The sequence below is a fragment of the Bombina bombina genome, chromosome 1 (assembly GCF_027579735.1).
Source record: "Bombina bombina isolate aBomBom1 chromosome 1, aBomBom1.pri, whole genome shotgun sequence".
Classification (NCBI taxonomy): Eukaryota; Metazoa; Chordata; class Amphibia; order Anura; family Bombinatoridae; genus Bombina; species Bombina bombina.
The window spans coordinates 452,298,301-452,322,766 of NC_069499.1; positions in this window are offsets into that span (position 1 = coordinate 452,298,301).

The following is a 24,466-nucleotide window of genomic DNA, read 5'->3' on the forward strand; positions in this document are numbered from 1 at the left end:
ACAGTGGCAGAACTCCAGGGCCCAGTTGCATTGGGCCCCCCGAATGGCAGACCTGCACCTACAACCTTTCCAACCCTGGAAGCTCTGCCATTTATGCTTATATCAACATATACATATATATTTATATTTGCTGCCATCGCTGCGCTACTAACCCCCCTTCACTGCGCTGAACAGGAGCGAAACTACAGGAGGTGCAGAGGTCGCAATTGCTTAAAAAAAATATTTTACAATAAAAAACGTTGACCTGCCACTGCCTGCACTGATATCATGTGAGTGTGACATGATGCTTCAAGTGTCTCTGACTACAGGGGTTAGTGTTTCTGTTTTACCCATTGGTGTTTATGTGTGTGTGTGTATGTGTGTATGTCACTGTGTGTGTATTTATGCATGTATGTGTGTGTGTGTGTATGTTTGTGAAACCAGCAAATTACAGACCTTGTTACTACAGCATGGGGGGCGGGGGGTAAACAGTGTCAGTCTATACAGTACCACTATATACAGTACGGGCATCTCACCGGCAGATTACAGACTGTGTCACTGACTCACTATATACAGTACTGGTGGGTTAAACAGTGTCACTCTATACAGTAATAGGGGGTCAGACCATCTCACAGATTGTGGGCACAGGGTACCTCCTTTTACACATTTGTTTTCTGTGTTAAATGTAAAAAAATATATGTATCAAATTCACTTTTTTTGGGGGGTGGGGGGCCCTTCTTAGATTCTTGCACCTGGGCCCTGTGGTTTCTAGTTACACCTCTGGCGCTGAAGTTCTGATGCCGTTTCTGATGGTATCAGAACCAGGCTCCCATATGAGCCTAAGGAAGCGTGCTCACATTCGCATTGCTGTGAACTTGTAATACCAGCGCATATTAGCATGCGCTGGTATTACAAAGGGGAGCGCAAATATCGCTTTCTAGAAATAGTTAGGTAAAATATAATACTTTGTGCGCAGTATATTTTGTTTAAAATATTTTTTCATTATTATTGTCAGATCAAGCTTTGTCCCCATAAATGGAATTTAACAAAAATGTAGTACATCTAAAAGGGAATTTAGTCTAATTTGAATGTGCATACAAAACAATAAATAACTCTATTCTATTGTATCTATAGAGTTTTGGAAATTCTTTCAACTTTTCTTTTTTACCACAAAAACATAATTAAATTTTGCTGCAAGTTTTGTTCTGCAGACTTCAAAGATGCTCCATTCATTATGTATCAAACCTACACTACTTAAATGTAAACAAAAACATTAATAAAGTTGTAATGTGTTTTTGTAATTTCAAAAAAATCAGAGCTCTAAAATAACAACAAAGGCCTAACTACACAGATAGTAAGCAAACATCCACACAGAAAGAAACCAGACAGGTTTAATAATAACCTCTTTTTCCTTACAACAGCAGCAAATGTTAAAACTAATACGCCCAAAGATGTAATGTTAGGAAAGAGTGGGAGTTTTGAAAAGCACTGTATTAAATAAGTTTCTTAAGCATTATTAGTCTCTTTATAATTTATTTTTTAAATATCTTGATTATTTATCTCAGTAATATTCATATTAGAGTATTAGAATATAGTCAATATACTGCTACAAGCGATAAAAAAACATGCATTTCCTTATTTATAAGCTGTTTCAGAAATAACCTGGGAAGTAAAAAATGTGACTTTTCAATAACAATCTACAAAGCAAACAATACTTTTTTTTAACTTTAATCTACTCACTATCACCTAGATTTAGAGTTCTGCGTTAGCCGTCAAAACCAGCGTTAAGGGGTCCTAACGCTGGTTTTGGCCGCCCGCTGGTATTTAGAGTCAGTCAGGAAAGGGTCTAACGCTCACTTTCCAGCCGCGACTTTTCCATACCGCAGATCCCCTCACGCCAATTGCGTATCATATCTTTTCAATGGGATCTTTCTAATGCTGGTATTTAGAGTCTTGGCTGAAGTGAGCGTTAGAACTCTAACGACAAGACTCCAGCTGTAGAAAAAAGTCAGGAGTTAAGAGCTTTATGGGCTAACGCCGGTTCATAAAGCTCTTAACTACTGTGCTCCCACATCGCAGCCACTATAATTAAATTTTTTAACCCCTAATCTGCTGCCCCTAACATCACCGACACCTACATAATATTTATTTACCACTAATCTGCCCCCCCCCCAACGTCGCCGCTACCTACCTACACTTATTAACCCTTAATCTGCCGACCGGACCTCGCCGCCACTATAATAAATGTATTAACCCCTAAAGCTAAGTCTAACCCTAACCCTAACACCCCCCTAAGTTAAATATAATTTAAATCTAACGAAATAAAATAAATCTTATTAAATAAATTATTCCTATTTAAAGCTAAATACTTACCTGTAAAATAAACCCTAATATAGCTACAATATAACGAATAATTATCTTGTAGCTATTTTAGGATTTATATTTATTTTACAGGCAACTTTGTATTTATTTTAACCAGGTACAATAGCTATTAAATAGTTAATAACTATTTAATAGCTACCTAGTTAAAATAATTACAAAATTACCTGTAAAATAAATCCTAACCTAAGTTACAATTAAACCTAACACTACACTATCAATAAATTAATTAAATAAACTACCTACAATTATCTACAATTAAATCAAATAAACTAAATTACAAAAACAAACACTAAATTACAAAAAATAAAAAAAGATTACAAGAATTTTAAACTAATTACACCTACTCTAAGCCCCCTAAAAAAATAACAAAGCCCCCCAAAATAAAAAAAATGCCCTACCCTATTCTAAAATAAAAAGTTAACAGCTCTTTTACCTTACCAGCCCTTAAAAGGGCCTTTTGCGGGGCATGCCCCAAAGTAAACAGCTCTTTTGCATTTAAAAAAAACATACAATACCCCCCCCAATATGTTGTTCCGATCAGCCAATAGAATGCAAGCTCAATCTGATTGGCTGATTTGATCAGCCAATCGGATTGAACTTGAATCTGATTGGCTGATTCAATCAGCCAATCAGATTTTTCCTACCTTAATTCCGATTGGCTGATAGAATCCTATCAGCCAATCGGAATTCGAGGGACGCCATCTTGGATGACGTCCCTTAAAGGAACCTTCATTCGTCGGGAGTCGCCGGAAGAAGAGGATGGATCCGCGTCGGCTGCTTCAAGATGGTCCTGCTCCGTGCCGGATGGATGAAGATAGAAGACGCCGCCTGGATGAACATGTCTACCAGTCCGGATGTCCTCTTCTTGCCAGATAGGATGAAGACTTCGGAGCCTCTTCTGGACCTCTTCTTGCCGGATAGGATGAAGACTTCGGACCCTCTTCTGGACGGATCTGTGATACCCAGCGTGGTGAAGATAAGGTAGGGAGATCTTCAGGCGCTTAGTGTTAGGTTTTTTAAGGGGGGTTTGGGTTAGATTAGGGGTATGTGGGTGGTGGGTTGTAATGTTGGGGGGGGGGGTATTGTATGTTTTTTTAAAATGCAAAAGAGCTTTTTACTTTGGGGCATGCCCCGCAAAAGGCCCTTTTAAGGGCTGGTAAGGTAAAAGAGCTGTTAACTTTTTATTTTAGAATAGGGTAGGGCATTTTTTTTATTTTGGGGGGCTTTGTTATTTTTTTAGGGGGCTTAGAGTAGGTGTAATTAGTTTAAAATTCTTGTAATCTTTTTTTATTTTTTGTAATTTAGTTTAGTTGATTTAATTGTAGATAATTGTAGGTAGTTTATTTAATTAATTTATTGATAGTGTAGTGTTAGGTTTATTTGTAACTTAGGTTAGGATTTATTTTACAGGTAATTTTGTAATTATTTTAACTAGGTAGCTATTAAATAGTTATTAACTATTTAATAGCTATTGTACCTGGTTAAAAAAAATACAAAGTTGCCTGTAAAATAAATATAAATCCTAAAATAGCTACAATAGAATTATTCATTATATTGTAGCTATATTAGGGTTTATTTTACAGGTAAGTATTTAGCTTTAAATAGGAATAATTTATTTAATAAGATTTATTTTATTTCGTTAGATTTAAATTATATTTAACTTAGGGGGGTGTTAGGGTTAGGGTTAGACTTAGCTTTAGGGGTTAATACATTTATTATAGTAGCGGTGAGGTCCGGTCGGCAGATTAGGGGTTAATAAGTGTAGGTAGGTAGTAGCGACATTGGGGGGGGGCAGATTAGGGGTTAATAAATATAGGGGTCGGCGATGTTAGGGGCAGCATATTAGGGGTACATAGCTATAATGTAGGTTGCGGCGGTGTACGGCAGATTAGGGGTTAATAATAAAATGCAGGGGTCAGCGATAGCGGGGGCGACAGATTAGGGGTTAATAAGTGTAAGGTTAGGGGTTTTTAGACTCGGGGTACATGTTAGGGTGTTAGGTGAGGACTTAGGAAGTGTTTCCCCATAGGAAACAATGGGGCTGCGTTAGGAGCTGAACGCTGCTTTTTTGCAAGTGTTAGGTTTTTTCCAGCTCAAACTGACCCATTGTTTCCTATGGGGGAATCGTGCACGAGCATGTTTTTGAAGCTGGCTGCGTCCGTAAGCAACGCTGGTATTGAGAGTTGAAGTGGCGGTAAATATGCCTTTATGCTCCCTTTTTGGAGCCTAACACAGCCCTTCAGAGAACTCTAAATACCAGCGTTGTTTAAAAGGTGCGGAGGGAAAAAAACATGCGTAGCTAACGCACCCCTTTGGCCGCAAAACTCTAAATCTAGCCGTATGTTTTTGGGCAAACAATAGAATATTAACTATTTACTATTTTTCACTCTTTTTCACTTTTGATATTGGTTTTATTTTTGTGGAAGCCCTGTAAATCAGAGAAAGGAAAAGTGGGTGGAGGGTTTATTTGATAAACTGGAACCTCATTGTAGGGGAAAAAGTAGATGGAAGTGTTTGTAAATACATACTACTGGAACTCTAGTTGTTCCTCAATAACAAGATGCACTGTATATAGAATTTACAGGTTGTAATTCCTTATTAATATTGAATCATAGGGGTTGGTCACAAACCCTTAGAAAAACCTATCAAATGATTATTAACAGAAAAGCACCATTAAAATCTATGGGAAGAGAAATCATTTAAAAAGTGTTTTTTGTTTTGCAGCAGGGTACTTTTTTGAGGAATTCTTCATCTTTTTTTTTAAATGTTATTGTTCCAAAAATAAACTGTACATTTCAATATGTTACAGATCATTTAATTTAATTTACATGTACAGTTGTTACATCATAAAAAATATTTAATTACAACAAACATATTAATACAGTCAAAATCAGCGTGTTACTTAACCATAAATCCCAACTTAATAACATTCCATGACAATCTTACAGAATATAATAATCATCTATTCCCAATGTTGTTTGATCAAATTAAGATAGTATATATGATAAAAGGGTAATCAGTGTTATTGGGTGTTGTTCCCTTTATTCTAATACACAAAATAATAACTGCCTAAGATATCCCATTATCCCATTTTTTGAGTGTGCAGGGGGAGAGTGGAGGGGAAAGGTTAACTATATCTATTTCTCAGATTGGTTTCCCAAGTTTCCTTCATTTGTATATATAGATCTAAACAACTGTGTTTAATATAGAAGTATTCCTCCAGAATTAGCAGGTGATTTAAATTCATTTATCCAATGAGTAACCGTAGGATTAGTGGTGCTCTTCCAATTTCTGGCAATAAGGATTTTTAAGCTACTGCTCGCTATATTGAGCAGTTTAATCTGTACCAAGGAAACCTTCCCCAGGGCTTTATTGAACAGCTATATACATGGATCTAGGGTTATGGGCGACTCTATCAATTTGGATGTTTTTATAACAATTGCATTCCAAATTGGAACAGTTTCTCAACAATGCCACCGTATATGGGCCATGTCGCCCAATGGATTGTTGAATCTCCAACATTGCTCCGAGTGAAGTCTAAAGATCTTCCTGCATCCTGATGGTGTTAAGTACCATCTGTGTAGAATCTTCAGATTTAGCTTGAGGTATTTTCCAGAAACTGAAGACTTCTTCACAGCTTGGTATATTTTGGATGCTTCAAGATATGTAATATTTATTTTTAGTTCCTCATTCCACCTTTCAATGTACTGTGGTATGAGACCTGGTTCAGGTTGTTTTAAAAGAAAATAAAGATAAAGTATTCCTCATAGGGGAGGATTTACGACATAGAGTTTCAAATGTAGTCAGTTGTCTCAAGAGATTCTGTTTTTGTGGATTAGAAGTCATATTTGTGTAACATTGATGGTAGAAGAACCAGCTTTTAAAAACTAATAAACCATTGTTAACTAAATCATTTCTATTTTGTAGTGTGTTTTCATCCCCCAAATGGGTTACCAGTAGTATCCTATCAGGGTTTATAATGAATTTATGTGAAATGGTCTGGCCGGGTGTAAATTTAATATTATTCATCATGATGTCAATGGTGAGAATTTTGACGAGATATTGGGGTAAGCTACTAATACTCTCTCCCAAATCAGGAAAGTCTCTTGTATAATATGTGTAGTGTTTATTATTTGGTTATATTTATCTTTGGGGTCCAGCATTGTGTTCCCAAATGTATGGAACCTGTAATATCATGTTCTAACTGTACCCATATCTTAGTTTTATAATTTGTGAACCAATCCACTATTCTTTGTAAGCGTATAGCTGTATAAATAGTAAGATCTGAGACTCCAAGTCCTCCATTATTTAATGTTTGACAAATTATTTTTCTATTGATCCTAGCATGTTGTTTGTTCCATATAAAATCAAATATTCTATTTTGTAGGAATACAAAATAATTTTTTGGTAGGGGTATTGGTAATGTTTGTAAAAGATAGAGAGTTTTTGGGAGTATGGTTATTCTAAAGGCGTGTATCCATCCCACCCAGGATATCGATTTCCGTCTCCAAGATGATAGTGTAGTTATTAGTTGTCATGTAGTTATTAGTTGTCATGAGGATTGGAGGGTCATGTAGTTAACTGCAAACAATTCTTATATTTTAGGGGTTAAATATACCCCTAGGTATTTTAGTCTACCATCTTGCTATCTAAAGGTACAAAGTGTCTGAATGTGTTGAACTTCCAACTCCGGCAATGTAATATTTAATATTTCTGACATGTTTATTTACTACAAAATTTGAGATTTGTCCAAACCCATCAAGTTGTTGTATCAATACTAGACAGTGAAAAATGTTGTTTTGTTTCGTTTTCATTAGTTAACTTGCCAAATTATTTATTTAAGTTAAATAAATAATTTTGTTTTGGCAAATTAGCTATGTTAAGTTAAATTTTTATTTCTGATCCATTCGTTATTTCGGATCCATTCTTTATTCATATTCTAAAGTGTATAATAGAATAATGAATATGAATAAAGAATGGATCCGAAAAACAATTTAACTTAACATAAGGAATATTCTGAAACAAAATTATCTAAACCGCCCCCCCCCCCACATCACCAAAACTAAATAAAAACTTATTAACCTGTAAACCGCCATCCCCCCACATCACCAACACTAAATAAAACCTATTAACCACTAAACCGCCATCCTCGCACATCGCCAACACTAAATAAACGTATTAAACTCTAATCCGCCACCCCCCCACATCGCCAACACTAACTAAACCTATTAACCTCTAAACCGCTGTCCCCCACATTGCCAACACTAACTTAAACCTATTAACCTCTAAACCGCCGTCCCCCACATCGTCAACACTAACAACCAATTAACCCCTAAACCATCGCCCCCCACATCGCAATCACTAATAAAATGTATTAAAGGGACACTCAAGTCCAAAAAAAACTTTCATGATTCAGATAGGGCATGCAATTTTAAACAACTTTCCAATTGACTTTTATCATTAAATTTTCTTTGTTCCCTTGGTGGTATTTTTGAAAAGCTAAGACTAGCTAGGCTCAAACTGATTTCTAAACCGTTGAAAACCGCCCCTTAGATCAGAGCATTTTGAAAGTTTTTTACAGTTAGACAGTACTAGTTCATGTGTGTCATATAGATAACATTGTGCTCACTCCCGTGGAGTTATTTAGGATTCTGCACTGATTGACTAAACTGCATGTCTGTCAAAAGCACTGAGATAAGGGGGCAGTCTGCAGAGGCTTAGATACAAGGTAATCACAGAGGTAAAAAGTATATTAATATAACAGTGTTGGTTATGCAAAACTGGGGAATGTGTAATAAAGGGATTATCTATCTTTTTAAACAATAACAATTCTGGTGTATACTGTCCCTTTAACTCTAATCCGCAATCCCCCCACATTGCAAACACCTAATTAAAGTATTAACACTGAAACCGCCGTCCCCCACATCGCCAACACTAAATAAACCTATTAACCCCTAAACCGTCATCCCCCCAGCATCACGACTCCCTAAATAAAACTATTAACCCCTAAACTGCCAACCCCCCACATCGCAACCACTAAATAAACCTATTAACCCCTAAACCGTATTTGAGCAGCTCTCATCTTATTGGCTGATTTTTCAGCCAATAGGAATGCAAGGGTACCCCAATATAAAATGGGGTACCTTGCATTCAAACTTCAGTGTGCGGCGGATGATCGTATAAAGAGGACCTCCACGTCAGACCGATGAACCGCCTCTGCGCATCCACCGACCGCTCCGCCTCCGCCATGAAGATAGAAGATGCCGGTCCCACAATGGATGAAGATGGAGCCACCTGGATGAAGATGTTTCACAGCTGGGAAGAAGATGGATGTCCGGACTTCCTCAATCATGAGTACCGATTTTGGGGTTAGTGTTAGGTGTTTTTTTATTTTTGGGGTGTTTTTTTTATTTTTAATAGCTGTAAAAGATCTAAATGCATTTTTTAAGGGCAATGGCCATTCAAATGCCCTTTTCAGGGCAATGGGTAGATTAGTTTTTTTTGTTATGTTTTTTTTTTAATTTGGGGGGTTGTAATGCTAGGGGGCATTTGTTTTAATGTATTGGAAAAATAGCTGTTAACTTTAGGGCAATGCCCTACAAAATGCCCTTTTAAGGGCTATTGGTAGTTTATTATAGATTAGGGTTTTTTATTTTAGTTTTTTTTTTTTTAAGAATAGGAATAATTTTTATTATTTTGGATAATTTCGTTTGTTATTTTTTGTAATGGTAGTTTTTTTTATTTTTTGTAATTTTAGTATTTAGTATTTTTTGTAATTGTAGTTTTTATTTTTTGTAATGTTAGGTTTTATTATTTTAAGTGATGTTAGATTTTTTATTTTTTTTATTGTTATATCTTTTAAAACAAGTAATGTTAGGTTTTTTTTTAGTTTAAGCTTAGGTTTTATTTTTATTTCACAGGTAAGTTTATATTTATTTTAACTAGGTAGTTAGTAATTGTAACTTTAATTTAGGTCTATTTAATTATGTTAACATTAGGGGGTGTTAGGTTTAGGGGATAATAGTTTAATTTAGGTAGTTGCGATGTGGGGGACGGCAGTTTAGAGGTTAATAATTTGTATTTATTGTTTGCAATGTGGGGTGATGGTGGTTTAGGGGTTAATAGGTTTATTTAGTGTTTGTGATGTGGGGGGATGGCGGTTTAGGAGTTAATAGTTTTATTTAGTGTTGGCAATGTGGGGGGCGGCAGTTTAGGAGTTAATAGGTTTGTTTAGTGTTTGCGATATGGGGGTATGGTGGTTTAAAGGTTAATAGGTTTATTTAGTGTTTTATTTAGTGTTGGTGATGTGGGGGGGCAGCGGTTTAGGGGTTAATAGATTTATTTTGTGTTTTGGCGACATGGGGGGGACAGCGGTTTAAGGGTTAATAGGTTTATTTAGTGTTGGCAATGTGGGGGACCACGGTTTTAGGGGTTAATAGCTTTAGTGTTGGCGCTGTGGGGGGACAGAGGTTTGGGAGTTAATAGCTTTATTTAGTGTTGGCGACGTGGGGCGACCGCGGTTTAGATTAGAACAATGAAAAATTCTGAATATGAATAAAAAATGGATCTAAAAATTCGGAAACTGATTTATTAATTTTCTGAATTTTTGGGGATTTTAGTTATGGTGCCGATTCGAAAATTCGGCTGAAAACGAATTTTGTCCGAAAACAAAATTCTGCCGGACCAAATTGCACATGTCTAATCAATATCGGAATTGATGTCTGGGGATTAGTCAAATAAAAAAGGACGTCATCAACATATAGTGAAAATTTATGGTGGGATTTATTGATTTGGAGGCCTTTTATTTCTAAAGGAGATCTAATTTTCAATGCTAAAATTTCGATAGCACTTGCAAATAATAAGGGGGAGAGGGGGCAGCCCTGTCTTGTTCCATTTGATATTATAAATGGATCAGATAAACATCCATTCACTCTCACCCTTGCAGTTAGGGAGTACATCGCGAACACCTTTGCTGTAAACTCAGTACCCAGACCCATCTTCAACAAAACTGCTTTTAAAAACTTCCAACAGATGTGGTCAAAAGCTTTTTCCGAGTCTGTAGATAAAATCACTAACGGTATTCGATGAGTAGTAGCATAGTCAATTAAATTAACAGCACAGACAGTATTATCTTTTGCCTCTCTCGTCTGTACAAATCCCACCTGATTCAGTCTGTTTGCTAACAATTTCACATAGATCTTTATATCCATGTTTAACAGAGAGATAGGCCTGTAATTTTCTACCCTAGAATGATCCTTACCCTCCTTAGGGATAAATGTATGTGCAGATAATGATTGACTAAGGAAATGGTTAGTGCAATTTATTGAATTAAAAAAGGATAAAAAGTGTGGGGTTAATATAGCCATCTGGGCCTGGTGCTTTTCCAGAGGGTAAGCCTTTAATCACGAAGCTCAATTTTTCGCTTGTGAAAGGAGTGCTAAGTGCTGTTTTCTGATCAGGGCTGATTGTGGGTATCTCAATATTATTTAGGAAAGATTCTAGTAAATTATCATTGTTAATATACTCATGTGGAGTTGGGGTTCGTGAAGGATTTGTTAGATTATAGAGTGATTCGTAATATATACGAAAAGATTCAGTGATATCTGTTGGGGAATAAACCATTGTGTAATTTGAGTTATTAATAGACAGAATGTAGGATCTATTAAGTCTACATTGTTATCTCCTTCATAAAATGTTTGTTGTAACTTGAGGGCTAGTCGCTTACATTCCATATCTAATAAGGTGTTTACAATAGTTCTCTGATTTTGTAAATTTGTTTTAAGAGAGTCATCATTTGGTGTAATAACAAGTCCGTTTTCTATGTCTGCGATTTTAGACAGGGCTTCTTGAAGTGCAATACCTGTTTGTTTAAGATGATTTGTCTTCATGCCAATCAATTCTCTCCAAAGAGTTCCTTTATGTGCTTACCAAAGTAATAATTATTCATTTTAAACGTGTTTTAATAAAACTTAAAGGGAAGTGAAATCCAATTTTTTTTCAGGATTCAAATCATGTGGTTTTAAACAATTTTCTTTTTTACTTCTAGTATCTAATTTGGGTTTTTTTCTTGGTATCCTCTGTTGAAAAGGATACCCAGGTAGACTCAGGAACTGCTGACTGTTGGCTGCACATATATGCCTCATGTTACTGGCTCACCCAAAGCTAAGCTAGCTTCCAGTAGTGCATTGCTGCTTCTTCAACAAAGTATACCAAGAAAATGAATCAAATTAGATAATAGAAGTAAATTGGAGCATTGTTTAAAATTATATTCTCTATCTGAATGCTAAAAGAAAACAATTGGGTTTCATGTCCCTTTTAAGCTATAATATTCTTTATATAGATTAGTACATATATTTTGGAATTTGTGTAAAAATGCATCCCTTTTAATGCCAATCTCTTGTGGCAAATGTGTGATGATTGTGCTTAGATACCATTTTGTAGGCTTCACTCAGGCATTTACTTGATAACTCAGCATATTTACCCCTGACATAAATGTATATCAGCAATTTTCTCCTGATAAGGCTTTCTGGCTGAATTGGTCACCAAGTTTCTTGACTGATTACAATGCTATATTGTTTTGTTTGTTAAAAACCTGCTGGCGCAAACAAGTTTTGAACACAAAAACTCCAGATAAGAGAGGTTTCACAAAATTAACTGATACATTAGCCCATTCACACCTCTTAAGGTTACAGAAAATCTCTATTCATGTAACCTCTTCGTTCACTCTGCAAGGACAATACTCATTTACATGTGTGACATTAACCGATTGTCATCAGAGTACATGTCCCTTTAACCATATGAATGCCACATGTATCTTGGCATGATGGACATACTTCGACATTTACTTCTAGACTCCAACATATACAAATAGCATGTTTTTATTTTTAATTTTTAATATTTGATTAGAAGTCTCACTTGTACTGTCATCACTAACAGTACTGGCATCATTAAGCTTGTGTTTTTAACGAAAAATGCTTAATCTATCTGAAAGTATCTCGCCTTTTCAGCCCAATAAAGAGCAGAAAAAGCTGCTTCTGATAGATTGTGATCAAGGCCATAATCTTTAAAACTATTTTAAAGCCAACATTGTGACATTTTTGATTAGAAACATTTTACCCTTCACATGTATTAGCAAAAATGATTAGTTTTTGATTAGAAACATTTTACCCATTACATGTATTAGCAAAAATGGTTCTAATTAAAGCTATCCTTGTTTCAATTAAAGCATTTACTGTGAGTATGATATACTCCATTTGTGTAATTGTCAGAAACATAAAGGTCACAGAGGGCTCTCTGAGAAGGTTCAAGCTGTCAATGTGGATCCATGTGGCAAACTACTAATGGGACAGAGAAGACAAAATTAAACATTCAGTATTCAAATAGAGCACGCAATTTTAAACAACTTTCCTATATATGCCTATTATATATAATATTTTACAGTGCTTCCAAATTTAAAGAGACATTATACGCTAGATTTTCCTTTACATAAATGTTTTGTAGATAATCCATTTATATAGCCCACCTGGGAGAGTGTTTGTAACAATGTTTAGTTTTGCATATTTTTTAATAACATTCATCATTAACACTTGACCTTTTTAGCACTGTATAAAGTATTTGCAAAATCAATAGTTATTTATAAACACAAGAGCAAGAGAGAGAATGTAGGAGGGGAGATACTTTTCAATTTTAAAGACGCTCTAAATTCTCACTGTTACGTTGTCAAACTGCTGTGTAACTGAGCAGTTTACTCACTGAGATTATGAATTTGCAGCAAGAGATAAGAAGTTTGGGGATTTATAAAGACTCAGCAACCATTGTTCTTTGATTTCATAGTAATAAAAAATACGGAAGTGATAAATAAATCTGCTTTAGCCCTGACCCTTACAAACATGGCACACATATTGAATATTACAGTAAAATATTTCATACGTAGATATTTAATTCTGTTTGTCAGCTATTTTTTTTCCGTTTAAGTTGGTCACACTTCCTTTTATTTGGACCACACACCAGTTCCATTAAAGGAGCAGTAAAGTAAAAATTAAGCTTTTTTATGATTCAGATAGGAAATGTAATTTTATACAACTTTCCAAATTACTTCTATTATATAATTTGCTTAGTTCACTAGGTGTCCTTTGTTTAAAAGCATACCTAAGTAGGCTCAGGATCATCAATGCACTACTTGAAGCTAGCTGTTGATTGGGGCTGCACCTGATATATTAATCTAGTTCCCAGTAGTGCAGTGTTCCTTTAACAAAGGTTACTAAGAAAATGAAGCAAATTTGATAATAGAGGTAAACTGGAAATTTGTCTAAAAGGTATGCTCCATCTGAAGCATCAGATAAAGAAATTGGGGTTCTTGTCCCTTTAAAACATTTCTACTTATTGAGGTTTAAATATTTCTGAAATATAATACAACAGATATTCAATTTTTTATGCAAAACAACTGTGTAAGTTACTGGAAACTCTGGGTGTTTTATTGCTAAGCATTTCACCCTTTGAAGGTTATGAAGATAGGCAGTGTGCCAGTTAAATTAATTGTTGATTTATGAAGCATAAGAATAAAACATAAAATGCTGCACATTCAAACACTTCATAGTCACAGCCACTGAATTTCTTAAGGTATCAGGAATTGGTTGATTATTTGCTACATTTTTACCTCATAAAGGCTAAAAGTTCACAAATTCCTTTATTTAAATAGTAGTTTTATACATTGTGTATTTTTTTGTTACCATGATAGAATTATCTCCTTTTTTCCATTTACTTTTTAACAAGGCTGCAAACCAGGCCTTTGTTGTGCTTACATCAATATGAGTTCCTGACAGACTTTTAGCTTTATGTAAACAAATGTATATTACAACACAAACACATAAAACATAACATACTCCCTAAAGAGACACCTAAATGGCCTAAAAACAAGAAATTAAAGCAAAAATAGGGAGCACCTAAAGAAGATTAAAGTGAATATTCAGATAAACTGATATATAGTAAAATATGAAACTATTTATTATACAAATATCAAATTACGCGCATAATAACAAAAGGGTACCCTAATGTATCAAAAAAAAAAGAAGAAAAATAAATAAGTGTCCAAAGAAAAAATGTGTCTGAAGAAAAAAGAGTTTATATCCAATTAGTATGTGATAATCCAAAAATTCTATTGGGGTACATCCATCCCAAAAAGGTGTGGTGTTGGCAAAAATGAAAAATATATATACAGTATGTGTCCTAGGTAGTAGGAGGGGTCCCAAGAAATGTGCAAAAATATATAAAAAAATATATATATTATCCAAAGAACCCGTTTTATGAGAATCTGCATTTTTAATAGCGTTGTGCACTACCTACATAGGGCTAGATTACGAGTGGTGTACTAACTCGAGAAAGCGAAAAGGGGTTTATTGCAGCTCTTTGTGCGCATCAGGTTTATTGTTTGCATTACAAGTTGAAAGTAAATGCGATCGCTTGAGGGCAATTGAAGTTAAAGCGTGTCGGGTAAGGGTGACTTCAGAGCTCTAGTTAAAGAGACACTGAACCCAAATTTTTTCTTTTGCGATTCAGATAGTACATGCAATTTCAAGCAACTTTCTAATTTACTCCTATTATCATTTTTTCTTTGTTCTCTTGCTATCTTTGTTTGAAAAAGAAGGCATCTATGCTTTTTTTTTTTGGTTCAGGACTCTGGACAGCCTTTTTTATTGGTGGATGAATTTATCCACCACAATCAGCAAGGACAACCCAGGTTGTTCACCAAAAATGGGCGGGCATCAAAACTTACATTCTTGCATTTCAAATAAAGATAGCAAGAGAACAAAGAAAATTTGATAAAAGGAGTAAATTAGAAAGTTGCTTAAAATTTCATGCTCTATCTGAATCACAAAAGAAAAAATTTGGGTTCAGTGTCCCTTTAACTGTTTCACGAAACAAAAAAGTGTCACAGAACACATTAAAAATACATTACAAATCTTATATGATTAATATATCATTAATTATCATAAATTTCATTACAAAGATCTTCCCTGGATCCCAACCTACCGCCTAGATGAATTGAGGGTTAATAATGCAATTATTCAAGATAATTTAAAGGCTTGGCAATCCCTTAGACATCTCTCGGAAATTGCGCCACATACTTCCTCACTCCAATCTATTCCTAGCTTGCTAGCTACCCTACCAGACATGCACATTATTCAGTGGAAAAAATGGGACCTACACCAAGTCTCTCAACTTTACTCTTCAGAAACACTAACCCTACCGCATAGAGTTGACTCCATTATAAAGGATCCACCATCTTGGGTTCTATTTGAATACTCTAGATTATACAACTTCCTACTTTCTTGGGGTTTCCCCAAATCTGATTGTCGCCCCCTGACGACTTGGGAAAAAATATGGAAAATAAAGATAAAGATCCCCAAAACTCTATCATTTCATTACACTATGATCCAGTCATCTACCAATTCTGACAGAATCTGGCAACTCAAGCCTGGGAATATGACTTGTCTACGACTATCACTGACAAGGACCTACACCATGCTATCACACTAAAAAAAAAAACTCCACTGCGCAAACACTATTGAATCACATATGAAAATACTCCACAGGTGGTACTACACTCCTGTTAGGCTGTCACAGATGTTCCCATTACTACCCTCCCTATGCTGACGCAATTGTGGTGAAAGAGGTTTTGATCTCCACATTTGGTGGAGTTGTCCTGCACTGGGTCCCTGCTGGAGTAAAGTGTTCCCCATATGCGATGAAATTGTACTGTCTCTACCACAAAGACCGAAAAAAAGCCCTCTTCCATATTTTTCCCTCCAAAATATCTACTCCACGGTCTATACTGATCATCTTCATCTTTGCTGCTATGAAACTCACTATAGCAAGAGCATGGAAACAACCGATGCCCCCTGACATCTCAGATGTAACAGAAACAATTCAGTTTTTTGCTAGCATGGAAAAGTTTTTACTCCAGCATGGACAAAGAGGATCTGTATTGGGCTATATGGGAACCCTGGTTTCATTACCGAGAAGATCCAGGGGAAACCCACACTACACTAACCACAATCTCTTCCTCTGCAAGATAATTTAGATATCAGATTACCACCCTATATCCAATCTACCTTGACGTGTTCCACCCCCCCTCCCCAGATCTGTTTCCCCCCTCCCTTCCCCCTACATTTTGCCCTACTTGGATACATTACCTGAAACTGAGTGCATTACAGTTGGTTTATGTACTTTCCTCTAGATCATAGACACTAGCTTTTAATGCTCATTGCAGTCTTTATACTCTCTTAGACCTATGTCTACTGTAGGTGTGCATTTAACCTGAGGAATTAGTTTAATAGTATGTCATTTCTATATAAGGTTGAATGTTCACCATTAGAAAATACCAAGGACCTCATAGAATATGTTGGATAATGTATCTTTCTATCTCAAATTGTTGAACTTGCACCATTGAGAAGGACATTAATCCATCCAATGTGTTTATTCAATTCGTAGTAGATAAATGTCAAATGGTTTATGTCTGCTATATATTTGCACAAAGTTCTGTAACTTCACTTCTTTTTTTTGTTCAATAAAACTTATTTGGGGAAAAAAAAACATTACAAAGTACAGTTACACTCATAATAACATCATCTAAGAAAAATTATTTATAAAAATATTGCACATGTGTGTGTTTATATATGTGTACATATGTATTAATGTATTTATATGTGTATTTATGTATTTACAGATAAATATACACATGTAAACACATAAATATGTACACATATATAGACATAAATATAAGAGCATTGGAGCCCATTGCAGTCCAGTAGATGAAAACATGTAAAATCATATTTATGCAATATTCATATTTAATAAAGTGTTATACTGTGTATTTACTGTAAACATTTGATATTCCAATGTTCTGCACATAGCAGAATATGTTCTATGTATTCATAAATAGATATTCCTATATATATACCTGTATATATCTATACCTATATATAATAATGTGTGTTTGTTGTGTGTGTGTTTGTGTATGTGTGTATATATATATATATATATATATATATATATATATATATATATATATATATATATATATATATATATATAAAAAAAAGCAAAAAACAGAAGAAAAGCACACAAATGCACCTACATAGTGCAAATCAATTTAATTACAAAAGGCACAAACATACACGTTGTAAAAAGATTATTCACAGGATCTGTCCTCAAACAATATGAGGTATGTAAAAGCATTCTTGCGGATCCCTGCTTGGGATTATATTTATCTGCAAATCACAAGTCTCCTTGGTCTGTGATTCCCAACTGCTGTAACTGTAAAAGCAAGCAGCATGGATGATCATGCTGCAAGTCCAGGAGATCAAATTGTCCCAGTCACCACCGCTATGTGTGCGGTTAATAAATTACAAATGTATCGCTCGCTGGGAGCACTCAAAATCAGCTGTTTGCCAATCACTGACGTAAGGTGGGCGTGGCCTTACGCATTTCGCGGTTACGTCACCGCTTCATCAGAGGTATATCCACACCCACTGGAATCTTCCTTTAAATACAGTCATAATCGATGTAAGCCGCCCACCTCCACATCAGAACTCAAAAACCCCACATTGCATCTGATATCTGTTACAACATTAAGATCCGTACATATATGTCACAATATAAACACCCTATTCTTGTCTCTTAGTGCTTAATAATGTGTATATATGTAATTAAATTCATAAAAAATAAAGAAATATTATTGTTTTTTACCTATATATTCAAATCTAATACATAGTTTAAAAATCTTAATTAATTTTAAAGACTTATATAAAAGAACATAATTCATAATAACCTATAATACATACAATAATTTATGTATTAAAAAAGTGTAATACATTAAATATATTAAAAGTATCTGTGTAATTTTAAAATCTCACCAATGTTATACCTAAAAATATATTTATTTATTTCTTAACCCCTAAATCCTCATTAAAAGTATACTTTTTATACTTATAAAAAGAGTAACATAATATTAATTTAATCTGTTAAAAAAGCTTGTATGTCAACCTCTCTGTTTAAACCAAATGGTTCCAAAGTATTCAGTGTATGTATCCAATAAGTTTCGTGTTTATGCAGTTGTAACAATCTGTTCCCCCTTCTTTTGTCAAGTATTATTTGTTCTATAGCTTTAAATTTAAAACCTGTTAAATCCCTTTTGTGTACATCTCTAAAATGGTCATATACACCATGGACAACATCTCCAGAGGTGATGTTACCAATGTGTTAATTTATTCTTCTCTTCAGGGTACGTTTGGTTCTTGCTAAATACAGTTTCTTACAATTACATTCCATGAGATAGACAACATATTTAGATTGACAATTCAAATAGGATTTAATGGGAAAACAACTATTGTTAGTATTGGATTTTATATCCTTATTATTAGGATCTGCACACTCACAAACGCTACAATTTTTCCTTTTACATTTAAAAAAACCTTTATGGTATTCCGTTAGCCAAGTATTATTAGAGCTAATTTCTCTCAAAGAACTGGGAGCCACTATATTTTTTAATGATTTATTCTTCTTAAATACAACTCTAGGCTTTTCTTCCAATACCCTATTTAGAATGGGGTCCTCTTTTAGGACGTGACAATGGTTGCGTATTATTTTCTCTATTTTATTGGCAGAGCTGTTATATTTGTTTAGAAATAAATCATTTCTCCTATTCATCATCAAATTGGTTTTATTTTGATTACCTTTGAGCAGGGTCTTCTTATCTAATAGCCTAGTTCTATTAAGACTTTGTTCTATTACATCTGAAGGATATCCTTTCGATTCAAATTTTAATGATAGTTCTATAGCCTCAATTCCTCTTAAGTCTTTGGAATTGGCCATATGGTATATTGTTCACCCATTTCCTGTGGTGACAACTCTTGGCATGCAGATAGCTATTAGAATCAGTTTGTTTCTTATACAAGGATGTAACTACTTTATTTCCAGTATGTTGTAATGTTAGATCAAGAAATTCAATTTTTGATTTACTACTGTTGTTAGTGAACTTAAGGTTACGATCATTAAAGTTAACATAATCAATAAAAAATTCTAATGCTTCATTATCCCTAGCAGGAGTGCAGTACCACCTGTGGAGTATTTTCATATGTGATTCATATGTCATCTATAAACCTTCACCAAAGAACAATATTTTCTCTATGGGGATTATTATTCCAAATAAAGTGGTCTTCCCAACTCCCCATATAGAGGTTGGCATAGTTTGGGGCAAATTTAGTGCCCATTGCCGTGCCACTCAATTGCAGAAAATACTCCCTAAGCAACTTTATAATTTACTCCTATTATCAATTTTTCTTCGTTCTCTTGCTATCATTATTTGAAAAAGAAGGCATCTAAGCTATTTTTTGGTTTCAGTACTCTGGACAGCACTTTTTTATTGGTGGATGGATTTATCCACCAATCAGCAAGGACAACCCAGGTTGTTCACCAAAAATGGGCCGGCATCTAAACTTACATTCTTACATTTCAAATAAAGATACCAAGAGAATGAAGAAAATTTGATAATAGGAGTAAATTAGAAAATTGCTTAAAATTTCATGCTCAATCTGAATCACGAAAGAAAAATTTTGGGTACAGTGTCCCTTTAAATGATTATTACTATTTCCATAAGGATCCAGGAAGTATTTAGATCTTACTTGTTTTTCTCTATCCTCTCTTCCATATGTCAAAGTTGCTGGTTTAGTCTCCCTTACATTAGTTTTATATACATTTTTGGATTTATTAGTACCATTTTTAGGTTGACCATTGAAATATCTATTTTGTTCTCCATTGATATATCTGTTATATTCTCTATTAGTATTTCCATTATAACCACTAGAAGGCTGGTTATAGTTATAATTATTAGAATTTCTCCTACGCCAATTCTGGGAATTTGTACTATAATCGTTTGATTGATCCTTTTTATTGTTTCTATACCCATTACTATAATACTTTTTTCCCTGTTGTGTAATGTTTTGTCTAAAACTCTGTTTTCTCCCTGAATACTCCATTCTAACAGGTGTTTTGGTGCTTTTTGTTTTAAGTAAAACTTCCTCTGTTTCGTTTTCTCTTTCTTTATTTAGTTCTTGTTCTATTTCTTGATTAGAATCTTCAATAAATTCAAGATAATCTCTTTTAAATTTCTTGTTTTTTCTGTATTCAATTTCCTTTTCATAATTTTGTACTCTATGTTTAGTTTTATTATTGATTTCAACATAAAGAGCATCCTCTGTTCAAGTTCACCTCTAATTTTATTAATCTCCTCCACTATTTTAGTAAGTTTCATTTCCCTATATCTAATTAGGATGTTCATGAAAGTTTTAGAACAGTCTGTTAGAGCTTGTTCCCATTCTAAGTGATATTCAACATCTGCAAGGTCAAAAATGGCTGTTTTAGTCATTCGTAACCCCTTACGAACTAGGTTCTTTTTAATATATTTCTTTAAGATCCTTTTATCATAATACTGGTTTATTTGAAGTTTGCTAAGTTTTTCTAATTTTTTAAATAATTCTCTAGGATCCACTGTTTCAGGGTTAAGTTCTTCCTCATCATCAGAGTTGGAATCATTTCTCTTGAGAGTTAAATAACCTCCATAATAGAAGTTGGTCATTATATGTGATTTACTAGAGTGCTGCTGTTCTTAATAAGATAAATCAAAATAAATGTAAAACAAGATATATGTATATTGCAGTATAAACAGTAATGCAAGAACACAAAACTGTGCTCTCTAAGAACTAATAGTTCACAATTTCACAAAACATCTAAAATATTTTTAAAAAACCCCATATATAAACACCAATGTGAATTTCAGTAATAAACAAAAAACTTTTATTGTGTCAATATTAGTTATTAAATAACATTTTTTTTAAAAAAAAGGATAAGTTTAAATCTCACACAGTGATGAGATTTCTATGTAGGTGTCGGCTGCTATATCCAATAAGTAATCCGTTATCCCACGGAGTAAAAAGAGATCTTTAAGCAAAAAATAGAAGAAAAGCGCACAAATGCACCTACATAGTGCAAATCAATTTAATTACAAAAGGCACAAACATACACGTTGTAAAAAGAGCCCCCCGTAGGGTGCCTACTCACAATGGGAGGCCCATTATTTCCGAGATAGGCCTCGCTTCCATTGAGTCGTAATTCAGTTTGCGTGCACTCGCAAACCGTTAAATATGCTGTCGAAAGCAATAGCGTTTAACGACTGTTTCCAATGGCGCGTTATACCTCAATATCGGCTGCCGGACTTCGGCTGCCGAAAAGATTTTCGCGTCCCATAGAAAGTAATAGAAGCCGTTAATCGATAAATTATACCAGGTTTCCATTGAAAGCGCTAACCGTTAATACACTGTCGGAGGCTGTCGATACATTGAGAAATATTACCCCCAGCTCAACTAGGTGTAAAGGAGGAAAAAAGAGCTTTTTGAGGCCTGTTTCTCATTGAAATAGCAAATCACAAAAAAATTATGAGTGTTTCAATGTACAAATAACATTATATATGCTACATTTATTGGTCCTATGTATAGGAATATTTGCACCCATGTTGTCATAGAAATTTCAATATGTATGTGCATATAAAAATATATGCAAGCACCACAATTATGGAACGACCTCCCGCACACTTTCAAACCTTCCCCATGCCTAATATCCTTTAAGAGATCCCTCTCTACATATCTCAAAACAGAATGCACCTGTCATTGTTGATTATATATTTCCTACCGGTTCTATGTTAAATTTTTGTGCATATATGGTGTATTATTATTTTTTTTTATTTTATTGTACCCATTGTATCAATGCAATGTTTTGTGGACCCAGGACATACTTGAAAACCATAGAAATCTCAATGTATCTTTCCTGGTAAAATATTATAAAAATAAATAAAATATCTACCTATTCAAAATGAAACCTTTGCCCAGGGATGCTATATATAATCTCAATACATATAGAAAAATAATTCAAAGGAAATAAGTTGTTTATCATGAAGATGAGTTTTATTATTACAGATTTACCCTCATTCAAATGTAATTTTCAATGTGAAAATCATATTTATTCAATACAAAACGATGACACATTAAAGTTATAATGTGTCATAGTACTAATATTTATAAAATATATGTAATGTCATGTCTGCTAAAGCAGATAATACATTTGCAATATTTAGACTATTAACCAAAATACATAAGTGCTTAATATTACATACTTCAAGAGATATGAAGTATTGTCTTTAACATGGAGTTATTGAAACATTTTAAAAGTGCATTGTGCATTGGTCCCAGGGAGAGTCTGTGTCTGTTCATATGATGTCAATTAAAATGTATTAATCACCTCTATATCATGGCAATCACATATATGTTGTATATACATCAGTGCATAAATATCCTAAAGATACATTTATCTAATTATTCTAAATATTGAATAATAATCTTGACAAAAAGGAGTGCATTAGTCATGATAGGTATTAGTCATGATAGGTATATATTTCAGATATTACATTCCACATAGGACTATAAGAATGAATGCAAGGTATTTGGCCATATCAACAGGAAGGAGTATTTACTTTTCAACTCTTCTATAACTGTATAACCCTTATTAGCTTCATCTGAAGGAGCAAACAACATATGCTTGTGGAATATAAATCATAACATTTACACATGTCACGTTGACTTATGTTAGATAGCATATACTGTATAAATTTCAGACACGTATCCCCAAGTATTCTTAAACGGCATAATATGATATCCTCAATAAAAGGACACATAAATTTATCAACAATGTACACCTGCATATTAATTGACATCATGTGAAATAAAAATGAATAAAGCTGTTCATTTTTAGCAGATAAACAGCTATTAGAATAATATTAAGATATATGTTCAAATTTGGATTAGAAAAATGGATGCATATTTATGAGATGAAAATCGCACTTAAAAAAGTGCTTTAGTGCAAAAATTAGATATGATATATCTTGGGTTGAAAAAAAAGAATATTAATTAATTCTTGCGGCGGGATTTTGCCTTTGGAGGAGAGGTACTTAGGGGGGCAGTGTGGCGTCTTGTGCGACGCCCACCAGCTGAATGTGAGGCTAATAACCGCGATTCAGGGTCCTGCAGGGAGATGACAGAGGATGCAAGGGAGGATGGAGTTTGGGGCCTATCCGCGAGCCTCTCCACTGCCTCTGCCAGGCGGACGAGTGAGGCATTATGGATGTCCATTTGGCTCTGTATCCTTCTCAAATCCTGCTGCTGCTGGAGCCTGGACAGCCTAAGCTCTCTATGTATGAGCCTCAGTAGATCATCCTGCTGGGACTGTGCCGGACCCTGTTGTACATTTGGTGTCTCAGGAACTAATAATTGGCTGGTTCCAGGGCTGTCTCTCCGTATTGGTGACTGTGAGGTTGTCTGTGATGGCACTGTTGGCAATACATTGGTGGGTGCAGTGGGTGGTGGTGTGGATTCCTGTTGTGCCATAGGAGTGGGAGGCATATAGTACAGATGATGCAGATCTGTATGCTGCTGTGGTGGGTGCATCATCTGCTGCTGAGGATAATGATGTCGTGGTGGGTGCATCATCTGTTGCTGAGGAGGATGTTGTGGTGGGTGCATCATCTGCTGCTGAGGAGGATGTTGTGGGGGGTGCATCATCTGCTGCTGAGGAGGATGTTGTGGGGGGTGCATCATCTGCTGCGGTGGGTGCAGCTGTGGGGGCTGTGCCATTTGTTGCTGCGAAGTATGCATGAACTGCCATTGTTGAGGAGGATGAGTCTGCTGGGGTTCAGAACCCAAAACATGAAATGTTGTCTCCGAAGTAGATGGAGAAGGGCATGATACATCCTCCACCTCATATGCCCTAGGCTGCTGCATATCATCTTCTAAGAGGCTGATATAGGAGGTAGTGTCACCATAGATATCCTCATCCTCCTCAGTGAATGTAGGAACATCCTGCTGTGGTGTTGGTGCAGCTTCATACTCCTCCTGTTCGGAACCTACAAATAAATATACGGTATGTTTACATTATCTATCTAATAGAATATATTACTTTGTAGCATAACAATACAGACTATTATATTCCATATTTATGTGTA